The sequence below is a fragment of the Corvus brachyrhynchos genome, unplaced genomic scaffold (assembly GCF_000691975.1).
Source record: "Corvus brachyrhynchos isolate BGI_N302 unplaced genomic scaffold, ASM69197v1 scaffold45, whole genome shotgun sequence".
NCBI classification, from domain to species: Eukaryota; Metazoa; Chordata; class Aves; order Passeriformes; family Corvidae; genus Corvus; species Corvus brachyrhynchos.
This window is the reverse complement of record NW_008238361.1, coordinates 685,039-694,074: the sequence shown is the minus strand read 5'-3', so window position 1 is coordinate 694,074 and position 9,036 is coordinate 685,039. Positions and strand designations below refer to the sequence as shown.

General features: G+C 48.9%; 1 long non-coding RNA gene across 1 annotated transcript; it reads right to left on the bottom strand.

Moving 5' to 3' along the window:
• Nucleotides 1–2,906: 2,906 nt before the first annotated feature.
• LOC108447103 lies at nucleotides 2,907–7,658 on the bottom strand. Its single transcript, XR_001862503.1, has 3 exons — nucleotides 5,949–7,658; nucleotides 5,023–5,025; nucleotides 2,907–2,919 (listed from the first exon to the last, which is right to left on the bottom strand). It is a non-coding gene; the product is annotated as an uncharacterized LOC108447103 (long non-coding RNA).
• Between the last annotated feature and the right edge of the window lie 1,378 nt (nucleotides 7,659–9,036).

Here is a 9,036-nt window from a genome sequence, read left to right as displayed (position 1 = left end):
GAGGAGGGGGTCATAAGATGGAATTAAACTCATTTTAGTCCTTTCAGAAGGATTAGTCATAAAATAGAGTATTAAAAAATGGCAAAGAAAAATACAAATCTTAAGGTAGGTGATATCCTTCCCTTCTCTGTCCATCCCTTCTCTCTCCCCTAAAGAACGAATCAATAAACTGGCCTTTTAAGGATGGAGTGTCTTAACTGTAAGTGCAGTTAAATGCAGGTTTATCCCATTTCCTTGCTTTCCTTTATTCCTTTCCCCTGTAATTGTTGACAACAGAGCTGTTAATGATCACAGATGTCCATCCCCGCCACCAAAGGGAAGAGGTAAAACCGTTCCACGTCGTAAGTTAATTTTTAGTGTGCTAAAGCCGTGCCCAGCGGTGCCCCGGTGGTGGCCGTGCCCCTTTGCAGGGCAGCCCGGGGCCGCTCTTTGTGCGGGCCGTGAGCGCTGCCGGTGGCACGTCCAGCCATCCATAATTCATGAGGACGTTGTGTTCCCAACCGGCGCCGGGGTCGTCTTCATTACATTCTTTAAATTGTTTATACAGGCACAAAAAAATGGTACATTATAAATGTTGGAAGTACCAGCAAGAGCAAATCACAGCCTTGTCCAGAGGCTATTCTTGCTCTGCCTGAGCATCGGGAAGCCAAAGCATATGTTGGATGTTAGCCGGGGTGTACACAACGTGTCCTATTTATTCAAGGTTTGCTTTGAAGCCACAACTTACAAGTTTGTTTCTTAGGGGGACATGTCAGACTGCATTTAGCATTTGTTGGTATTAGGATACTCCTGAATAGCAAAAAGGCAACATTTTGGGGGGAGAAGGCGGCTGCTATCTGAGCAGGGATCTGTCAGATCCACTTAGGGGCTCGGGGAGAACTGGAGAGGAGGCACAGGGAGAGGCTGGGCTGAGCTCAGGATCTCAGGCAGGATTGTTCTAAAGCACTTTAAATGGAAGAATTAATCTCCATTTAAATTATATAGAGTTCATTATGATAAGAACTAGGAAAACCATTAAAGCAGGGATCCAGCTGGCCAGAGTGTGTCAATGTAAAGTGTTCAGCAATTCCAAGTGGCACGGTTCTCTTTAAGATACATTATTTTTCTGTCTCTAGGTGCTTGCATGCTTTTTTAACATATTTTGCCTTGCAAGATGAGCCCTTAGATGTGTAAGGAAAATCTGTGTTCTGGAATCAGTCCTGAATTTAAGATTTTAGAACTCTGCTGACCATACTGTCTGAATTGCTGTTATTTCCTGAAAGAAGGAATTAACATATGCTGTGTCTGGGACTCTCCTGCCACATCAAGGTATTGGATTGTTTAATGTCTTGTTCTGCAAATCTCCAGTATGTTTATTGCAATGGAAGTAGTTGGTTTTTTGCTTTTTGCATTCTCAGTAGTTTTGCATACATACTCTGCTGAAATATTTTAATGTGGAGGTTATTTAAAAGTAGAAAAAGCCTTGGCAGAGGATTTCGCTTTCCCTGTTTACAGCAAACCCCCTGAGAAATCCTTCCCAGGCACACGTGCACACACAGACACACACACAAAAATCAATGCAAAAGAGTAGGGCATTCATTAAGCTGTCAAAAACAGAATAAATGCTTTTTTTTATTTGGGCTCTTGTAGCTATTTTTCCTAGGATTTGAGTGTGTCCTGAATTATGAAATGTTATGGCTTTATAATTCATGTTTGACAAATGGATATTTGGAGATGTTGAGCTGTAATAGGGGTATTACAGACAGCTCTGTGGCTGTTTTTCCTTCCCTGGGTATAAAAACTCTGATGGTTTGTCACTGGAAAGACTTTCCATAGGTGATTTTAAATACACAGCTTCTCATATTCCTTGGTGTTTCCGTCCTGAGGCTGGGGGGTGAGAGAAGCCTTGCAGGCACGCTCACCATGGGTATGGCTGGGACACGCTCTGTGTGCTCCCTACCCGTGCTGTTCCCATGCGTTGTGTCCCGTGTTCTGCGTAACAGAGCTGCCCAGGAAGCAGGGACTGGAAAGGGTGATGCCGGTGGGATGCAGGCACAGTGAGCCCGGGGCTGAGCCCCCAGCAGTGGAGCAGTCTCCGTGCTGGTGCTGGCACGAGCAGCGTGGGGATCCGCAGCAGCCGGGGCTGCCCGGGTCCCCGGCACAGTCCGTGCAGCTCCGCTCGCTCCAGTCCCGCCGTGCCTTGCCCGTCAGAGCGCTTTTATCATTTTCAGAAGGGATAAAATCAATGGCCTGAACCAGCTGCATCTTTAACCCAGTTTTGCCTCTGTCAGAGGTGCGGGCTCAGCCACGTCGCTGCAGGAGCAGCCCTTTGCTCCCGACAGAAGGGCCGCGCATCCGCGCGCTGCCGCAGGCGCCCTTCCCAAAAGCACGCGGATGATAACTGCATCTCTGCTGTACCTGTAACAATTTAATCGTGTGAGTCAGCCCAGTCAAGCATCCCCAGCTCATGACTGGGAGACATGAAATTCATTGTCATTATTGTCCCTGTCATTTTGGATCATTATATCCTGCTGCAGAATTTTCCTCACTCCAGTGCTTTCTTACCTCCAGGAAGCAGGGATTATGGCTGAGGTTGGGGTGGGGGCAGGACTGTGAACTACATTTACCTCAGGGGAGCCACAGATTAAATTGGCTTTGCTTTCTGACTTGCCAGATTCGTCTGTTTGTACGCTCTGGGTTTAAGGTTGGAAATGATGAATATTCCAGTGAATTCGGGGCCTCTCTCTTTTCTTTTTTTTAATGCTTGTATAAGCAAAGGATGGGGTTTGTGTCCCTTAAGAAGTGAATGGGGAATAATTCTTCAGATTCTGTTACCAAAAAGATTATTCCTGAACAAAACGACATTATTTGTTCATTGTGGCACAAACATCTGAGTGGTCCCGGTGTGCTGTGGCTTTCAGGGGAAAGGATGGAGCTCTGCTGTGATCCAGGGGTGTGTTCCATGGGAGCTGCAGTGGCTCACTGGGTAACAGATGCACTGCTCCCAGGAAACAAGGACAGGAGGAGAGGAAACAGCCTCAAGATGTGCAGGGGAGGGCCAGAGCAGGTATTAGAAAAAACTTTTCACTGAAAGAGAGGTCAGGCATTGGAATAAGTTGTCTATGGACGTGGTGGAGTCCCCATCCCTGGAAGTGTTCAAGAGGCATCTGGATGTGGCACTTGGGACGTGGTTATGGGGAGGTTATGGTGGTGCTGGGTTGGCAGGTGGACTGGGTGATCTGAAGGTCTCTTCCAACCTTGATCCTGTGGGTTCTGTGGTCTGTGGGAGCAGTGCTGCCTCTCTCCACTCTGGCATGGCACTCTGTCCCTCCAGGCACTCCATCGTTCCCAGGCAGGGCTCTCCTGGATGGCACGGCAGCAGCTGGCCAAGCACAGCGCACAGTGGCTGATAAACCCATCACTGCTTTGTTTAGAGTTAAAAACCAGCACAGTTGGCCCCGGTGGGAGCTGACCCCGTGGGGTTTTTCCCCCTGGAGGCCGCTGGGGCCGCAGGAAGCTGTGGTGCCACGGGCACGGCCCTGCCTGGCGCGGTGGCACGGCCGCAGCAGCCCCGCCGTGACGGCTGTGCACGGTGACATTTTAGCGCCGTTTCCATAAACTGACAGTGACAATGTTTAGTTTCATTTTAACACGGTGCTTTTCCTGCCACTGACACGCCAGTCGCAGTGTAGTGACAAGTTGAAGGCTGATACAAAAGAAGTGGGAAACAACGTAATTATAAAGCAGTCACACAGAGCCAGAATTCCAAATTTTGTCTGTCACTGGATGTGGTGGATATTGTGGCTTATTTTTGCTTTCTGGGATCTTAGTTTCAGTAGGAGTTTTAGCTCCTGTGCTGTAACTTGGCAGCAGACTTGATCAGATAGACATTTGCAGGATATTGGGATTTCTTCTGTAAAAATATTTTATGGGCTTTCTGCCTCTTGCTTGTGATTCTGCTTTGTTTATAACTACAGAATTTGGAACAAATCATAGTAGAACAGGGCCATTGGTTTTAAACTGACACAGGGCAGGGCTAGATGGGAGATCAGGGAGAAATCCTTCCCTGTGAGGGTGGGCAGGCCCTGGCACAGGGTGCCCAGAGCAGCTGTGGCTGCCCCTGGATCCCTGGAAGTGTCCAAGGCCAGGTTGGCTGGGATAGTGGAAGGTGTCCCTGGCAGGGGGGTGGAATGGGATGAGCTTGAAGCTCCCTTTCAACCCAAACCATTCTGGGATTCCAAGACTAGGGAGGTTTATCCCCATCATTATTATTATTACTGTGGTCTGAGGTGGTGCTAAATGGAGGAGGTCAGAATTAAGGTGACTACTGCTGGTTTATTTAAACTGGATGTGTCAAATCTGAGTTTGAACCTGTTGGAATCAATTTACCTGAGAGAAGCCTTGAGGCTTCCCTTTCCATGAAAGCTCACACCTTAGGGCAGATGTTAAAGAGCTAAAGTGTGGGGTGTGTGGTTATTTCCAGGGCATGTTTAGTTGTCCACCATCCCTCCCACCTGCTTGGGCCTTACTTCAGCAGCACTGGTGGCCCAGGGCACAGCAGAGCTGGGACTCTCCGTGCACTGCAGGAGCTGCAGGGACAGCCGGGTGTGCTGTCACTGTGCTGCTGGGTGGGATAGAGCTGATGGAGCCAAGTCAGAACTCGTCCCCCTGGAGCAGGACAGGAACAAGGACATGAGTGCTGTGTATCCTAGAAAGTCTGGGAGTTTGCAGCAAATTCCACTTCAGTTTCATGTGATTCAGAGAGCTGGAGAGAGTTCAGGTCTGAGGGCATTGTACTGACTTGTGACTCACAAGTCAAAGGGGACATTTCCCCTGAACTCACCCTGCTTGTGTTCGGGGAGAACTTGTTGAGTTCTCTCTCAGAGAAGTCTGGAACGATTTTGAGTCACTCCAGCTGATTCATCATGCCTAACTGGGATCTAACCCTTTCCATATGCACAACAGCTCCTGGGTTCCTGCTTAATGCCTGTAAAGAAACTGCTTGTGCCGTTAAGTACTTCTTTAAAATTACAGGAGAGGGACAGTCTTGGTTACTGAGTGAAGTGTAATTGTATATATCTAATGCACATGTATAACTGTGTAATCACTCACCAGCCTTAAATTTGGTGAGGTTTGGGTAAGGTTTGTATGCACACAATGAGAAAACTTTGAACATGAGAGGATTTGGTTTCCTGTGCTGCTTTGTCATGTGCCTGCAGTTATCTGGTGCAAGGCTGCAGTAAGGAATACACCTGTAGGTACAGAATTACACGTGCTTCAGCATAATTTCTACAATATCAGTGTTTTTGGGGAGCTCACTGGTATCATTAAAGGAATAACATACAGGTTATTTTGCAAGTATTTATTTTGCTTTTATTCCCTCAGCTTTTTAGAAGAAACATAAAAAACCCAAATGCTCCTTATTTTTGTGGCTGCAGTAGGTAGGGATCTGGATGTGTGACTGTACTGAGGGCCTGGTTGTCTGATTCAGGCACTTGTTTTCAGGTGTTTTTCCTTTGCAAAGCAGCCTGGCAGGTGGTTCGGGGGGGGATTTTCCCCCAGAGAAGGTTCTCTAGGATTGGTGCCCAGCTCCTTGCACGGCCGCCTTCAGCTCCGCGGCACTGACGGGCTGTGCCAAGTCAGGGACAGCTGTGAATGGGGAAAAGGAGAGAAGGGCTCTGTCTTTGCTGCAGGGACCAAGCTGTTCCTTACAGCTGGGAGTTTGCAAGCCCGGGTGTCACAGCTGTGCCAAAGCGTGTTTGGGGCAGTTGCTGCCACGCCTGCGTGCACGGTGACGCGGTTCATCGTCATGCAGCAGGCACACCCTGACCAGGTGGGAGTTCTTGGCCCAGAAAGGCTGACATGAGCATTGAAAGCGTTCCAGCTTCTTAAAAAAATACAACTGCAGTCACTGGGTGCTGTTTGTCTGAGCTGAAGGGAGTTGCAGAGGAGAAATCAGGAACTGGAACAACGTGGGCTAGTGGAAGGTGTCCCTGCCCAGGGCAGGGGCTGGCACCAGGTGAGCTTCAAGGTCCCTCTCATCCCACGCCATTCTGGGGCTCTGTGATTCTGTGAATTGGTGTAACAGGTGTAGTTGTCAGAGTGACACAGGACAGAACATACCAGAGCTGCCAGAGTGCCTCATTAACGCTCTGGTTTTCACACAACGCTCCTGAATCAGTCCCAAACAAATCTCTCCGGTCTGTGGGCTTTGTTACCACCCCCTGCTGGCTGGGGCTCAGCTCTGATAAAAATAAAATTGAACGTACACTGTGTGCACTCTGGGGGAGGATCCTGTGAGTGCCAACGGAAACATTGTCTGTTCAGATGTGAAGAAATACAGCATTTGCTACTAAGGAGTGAAAATAGAATTTTCCCAAATTACACAAAAAGAAGAAATTATAAACCAAATGGCATCACTGTTGGGCTTAGCGTGATGTGGGATAGACTTACTCAAACTATCTTTGCACGCTAAATGTCCTCAGCAGTGTGGCTTCTAGGATTGAGGGGTTTTTTTAGAGGATTCAGTGTTAATTTGGTGAAAGCACTTAGGCCAGTGTTTTGGGAAAAGCTGGGTTGACTGCCCTTAATAAAAATGAAAGTGTTCTTTATTGTCACCATATTACAGCAGGTGAGGACAACAAATAAGGGGAGGGATGATTCTTTCAGTTTTCCTCTCTAGAAAGAACATCCTCCTGTTTTGAAGAGGCTCTACACAAGGGGTTGCAAAGAGAACTCGGCATGTTCCACCAGTTGGCTCTGGGAGGCTTCTCCCGAGGTGCTGAGCTGTGACTGCCTTCTGTGGGGATGCTGCGGGTGACAACTGGCATCATGCAAGGGGCGAGTGCTCTCAAACCCAGCCCTGGAGCAGCAGAGTCCTCTCCAGGTGGGGCGTTGGTGCACACCTATTCTTGGGGAATGTCATGGTTACCATTTCCCTGTGTTGCCTACACTTAGGAGATTTAGGAGATCTCCAGGAGCGTACTCACCTATGGAGAAGGATGCCAAATTAATTTGGTTTAGCCACTGTTGTTAGAAAATAACTTTTTGGCTGAAGTATTTGGAAGACTCCAAAGTATCACCGAGGGGTCACCTCTGGTAGCAAGGGGGGGGATCATTGTTTTGTTTGCTTGCAGCCCCAGGGGCTACTGTACAGGACAAGGACACAGAGCTGGCTCTGGTGGGTAATCCAGGGCCTCCCCTGGAAGCTCGGGGTTCCCTTGCCCTTGATCGCACACCTCGGGTTTCTTGGAGTGGAATCACTGAACAGGCATCTTGGGAACACACAATGGTGCTCGTGTCAAGAGAGCTTTACATGTCTGGGCTGGAGGAGCTTAAGCTTGGAGGTGCTTTTCTCTTGTGCCCAGGGCATCTCTGTGTCTGGGGAGAATGGCATTTGATTGCAAGGTCAGAAAGGTTGAGATGCAAAACCTTTGCTTTGCTTTATCCTTCCCTTTCTCTCTAGAGCGTTAAGGATCATCATTGTGGTCTGGAGCTCCTTCCCAAGGGGCAGCTCTGACCTCTGCTCTCTGTGACCAGGGACAGGACCAACGGCTGGAGCTCTGTCAGGAGGGGTTTAGGCTGGATATCAGGAAAAGGTGCTTCCCCTTTGGGTGAGGGGTGGTGGGGCACTGGACAGGCTCCCCAGGCTGCCAGAGCTCCAGGAGCGTTTGGACAACACTCACAGGGACAGGGTGGGATTGTTGCGGTGTCTGTGCAGGGCCAGGGGTTGGACTGGATGGTCCCTGTGCACCCCTCCCAGTTCAGAATATTCTGATTCTCTGTTCAAGTGCAGGATTTTAATGTAATTATCTAGGGGAGAACACACACATGCCAGTTGGCAGGCCTTAAAAAAAAAAAAAAAAAAAAAAAAAAAGGCAAAACCCAGCTGTTCCTGGGTATAAAACCACTATCCTGTGACCCCATCTCTCCTAAACTGTTGCGCTGTTGTTCTCCACAGATGATAAATTCCCAGGGTGGGAAGTCAGTCTTTACTCCTTTCAAATCCAGACCTCTCCAGATCTCTGCTGTTTATGCCATGAAATACTCAAGGACTCCGCACTGTAGGTCACATCAATCTGAAGCCAGTGGGTTTTTCTACCAGTGTAGTTAATCAGGAACTGGTTATTTCCCAGTCCTCTGCCTGCAAATGCATTCCATGGGCACTCAGTTGCTGTTGGACTGTTGAGGAGTGAGTAATAGCATGGGGGTTCCTGCATCATAATAACGATGAGGGGAAAATGGATGAGAGGTTCAGAGAAAGCAGGAAAATGTTGTTTTGAACACAGTGGTTCAAATCCTGGAGTGTGCTGAGTGTCCTGAGCTCACTCTGACTTTAGGAGCATTGGGGGCTCAACAAAACGCCGAGCAGCCTTTGGATTTGGGGCTTGCTAAACAATTGGAAGTTTGGTTTTATAGAAATTACCCATTTCCACATTATTTATTCTGCTGATTGGCTTCTCCGGATTGCTTTTGCTCTGGTCAAATAAGTGACAAATCTGGGAAGAGGCAAACTTGCCAAATTTAAACAGTCAGAGTTCCATAGACCAAAGCTAATATTGGCTGATGTGGGGTCGTGCTGCCGTGTGATGAATCCCCACACCAGGGCAGCCACAGGAGAGTGGGGTTTGTGTCAGTGCCACCTGGGGCACTGCTGGCAGGAGCAGACTGAGGGGGGGTCTGAACCCCCCTGGCCCCAGGGTCCTGCTAAGGAGGGAACAAATCCCCCTTGTGCCGATGGCACGGCAGGGTTTGGGTTTTGGTGGCCGCTCTCTGAGGGGGTGCTGCTGCGTGGCCTGGGGCAGCTGAGTCCTGCGGTGCTGTGGGTCAGGCTGGCCCCAATTCCAACACCAGGATAAAGGGGGTATCTCCAGAGTAATGAGAGCCCTTGGCTTCAGGCTAGAGGAGCGTTTCCTGGATTACAGAATCACTGAAGCATTTATGTTGGAAAAGCCCTCCAAGAGCATCCAGCCTAAGCTGTGCTCTCACCTCATCAACCAGCCCAGAGCACTGAGTGCCCGTCCAGTTGTTCCTTGAACACTGGGTTCCTTTGGAATT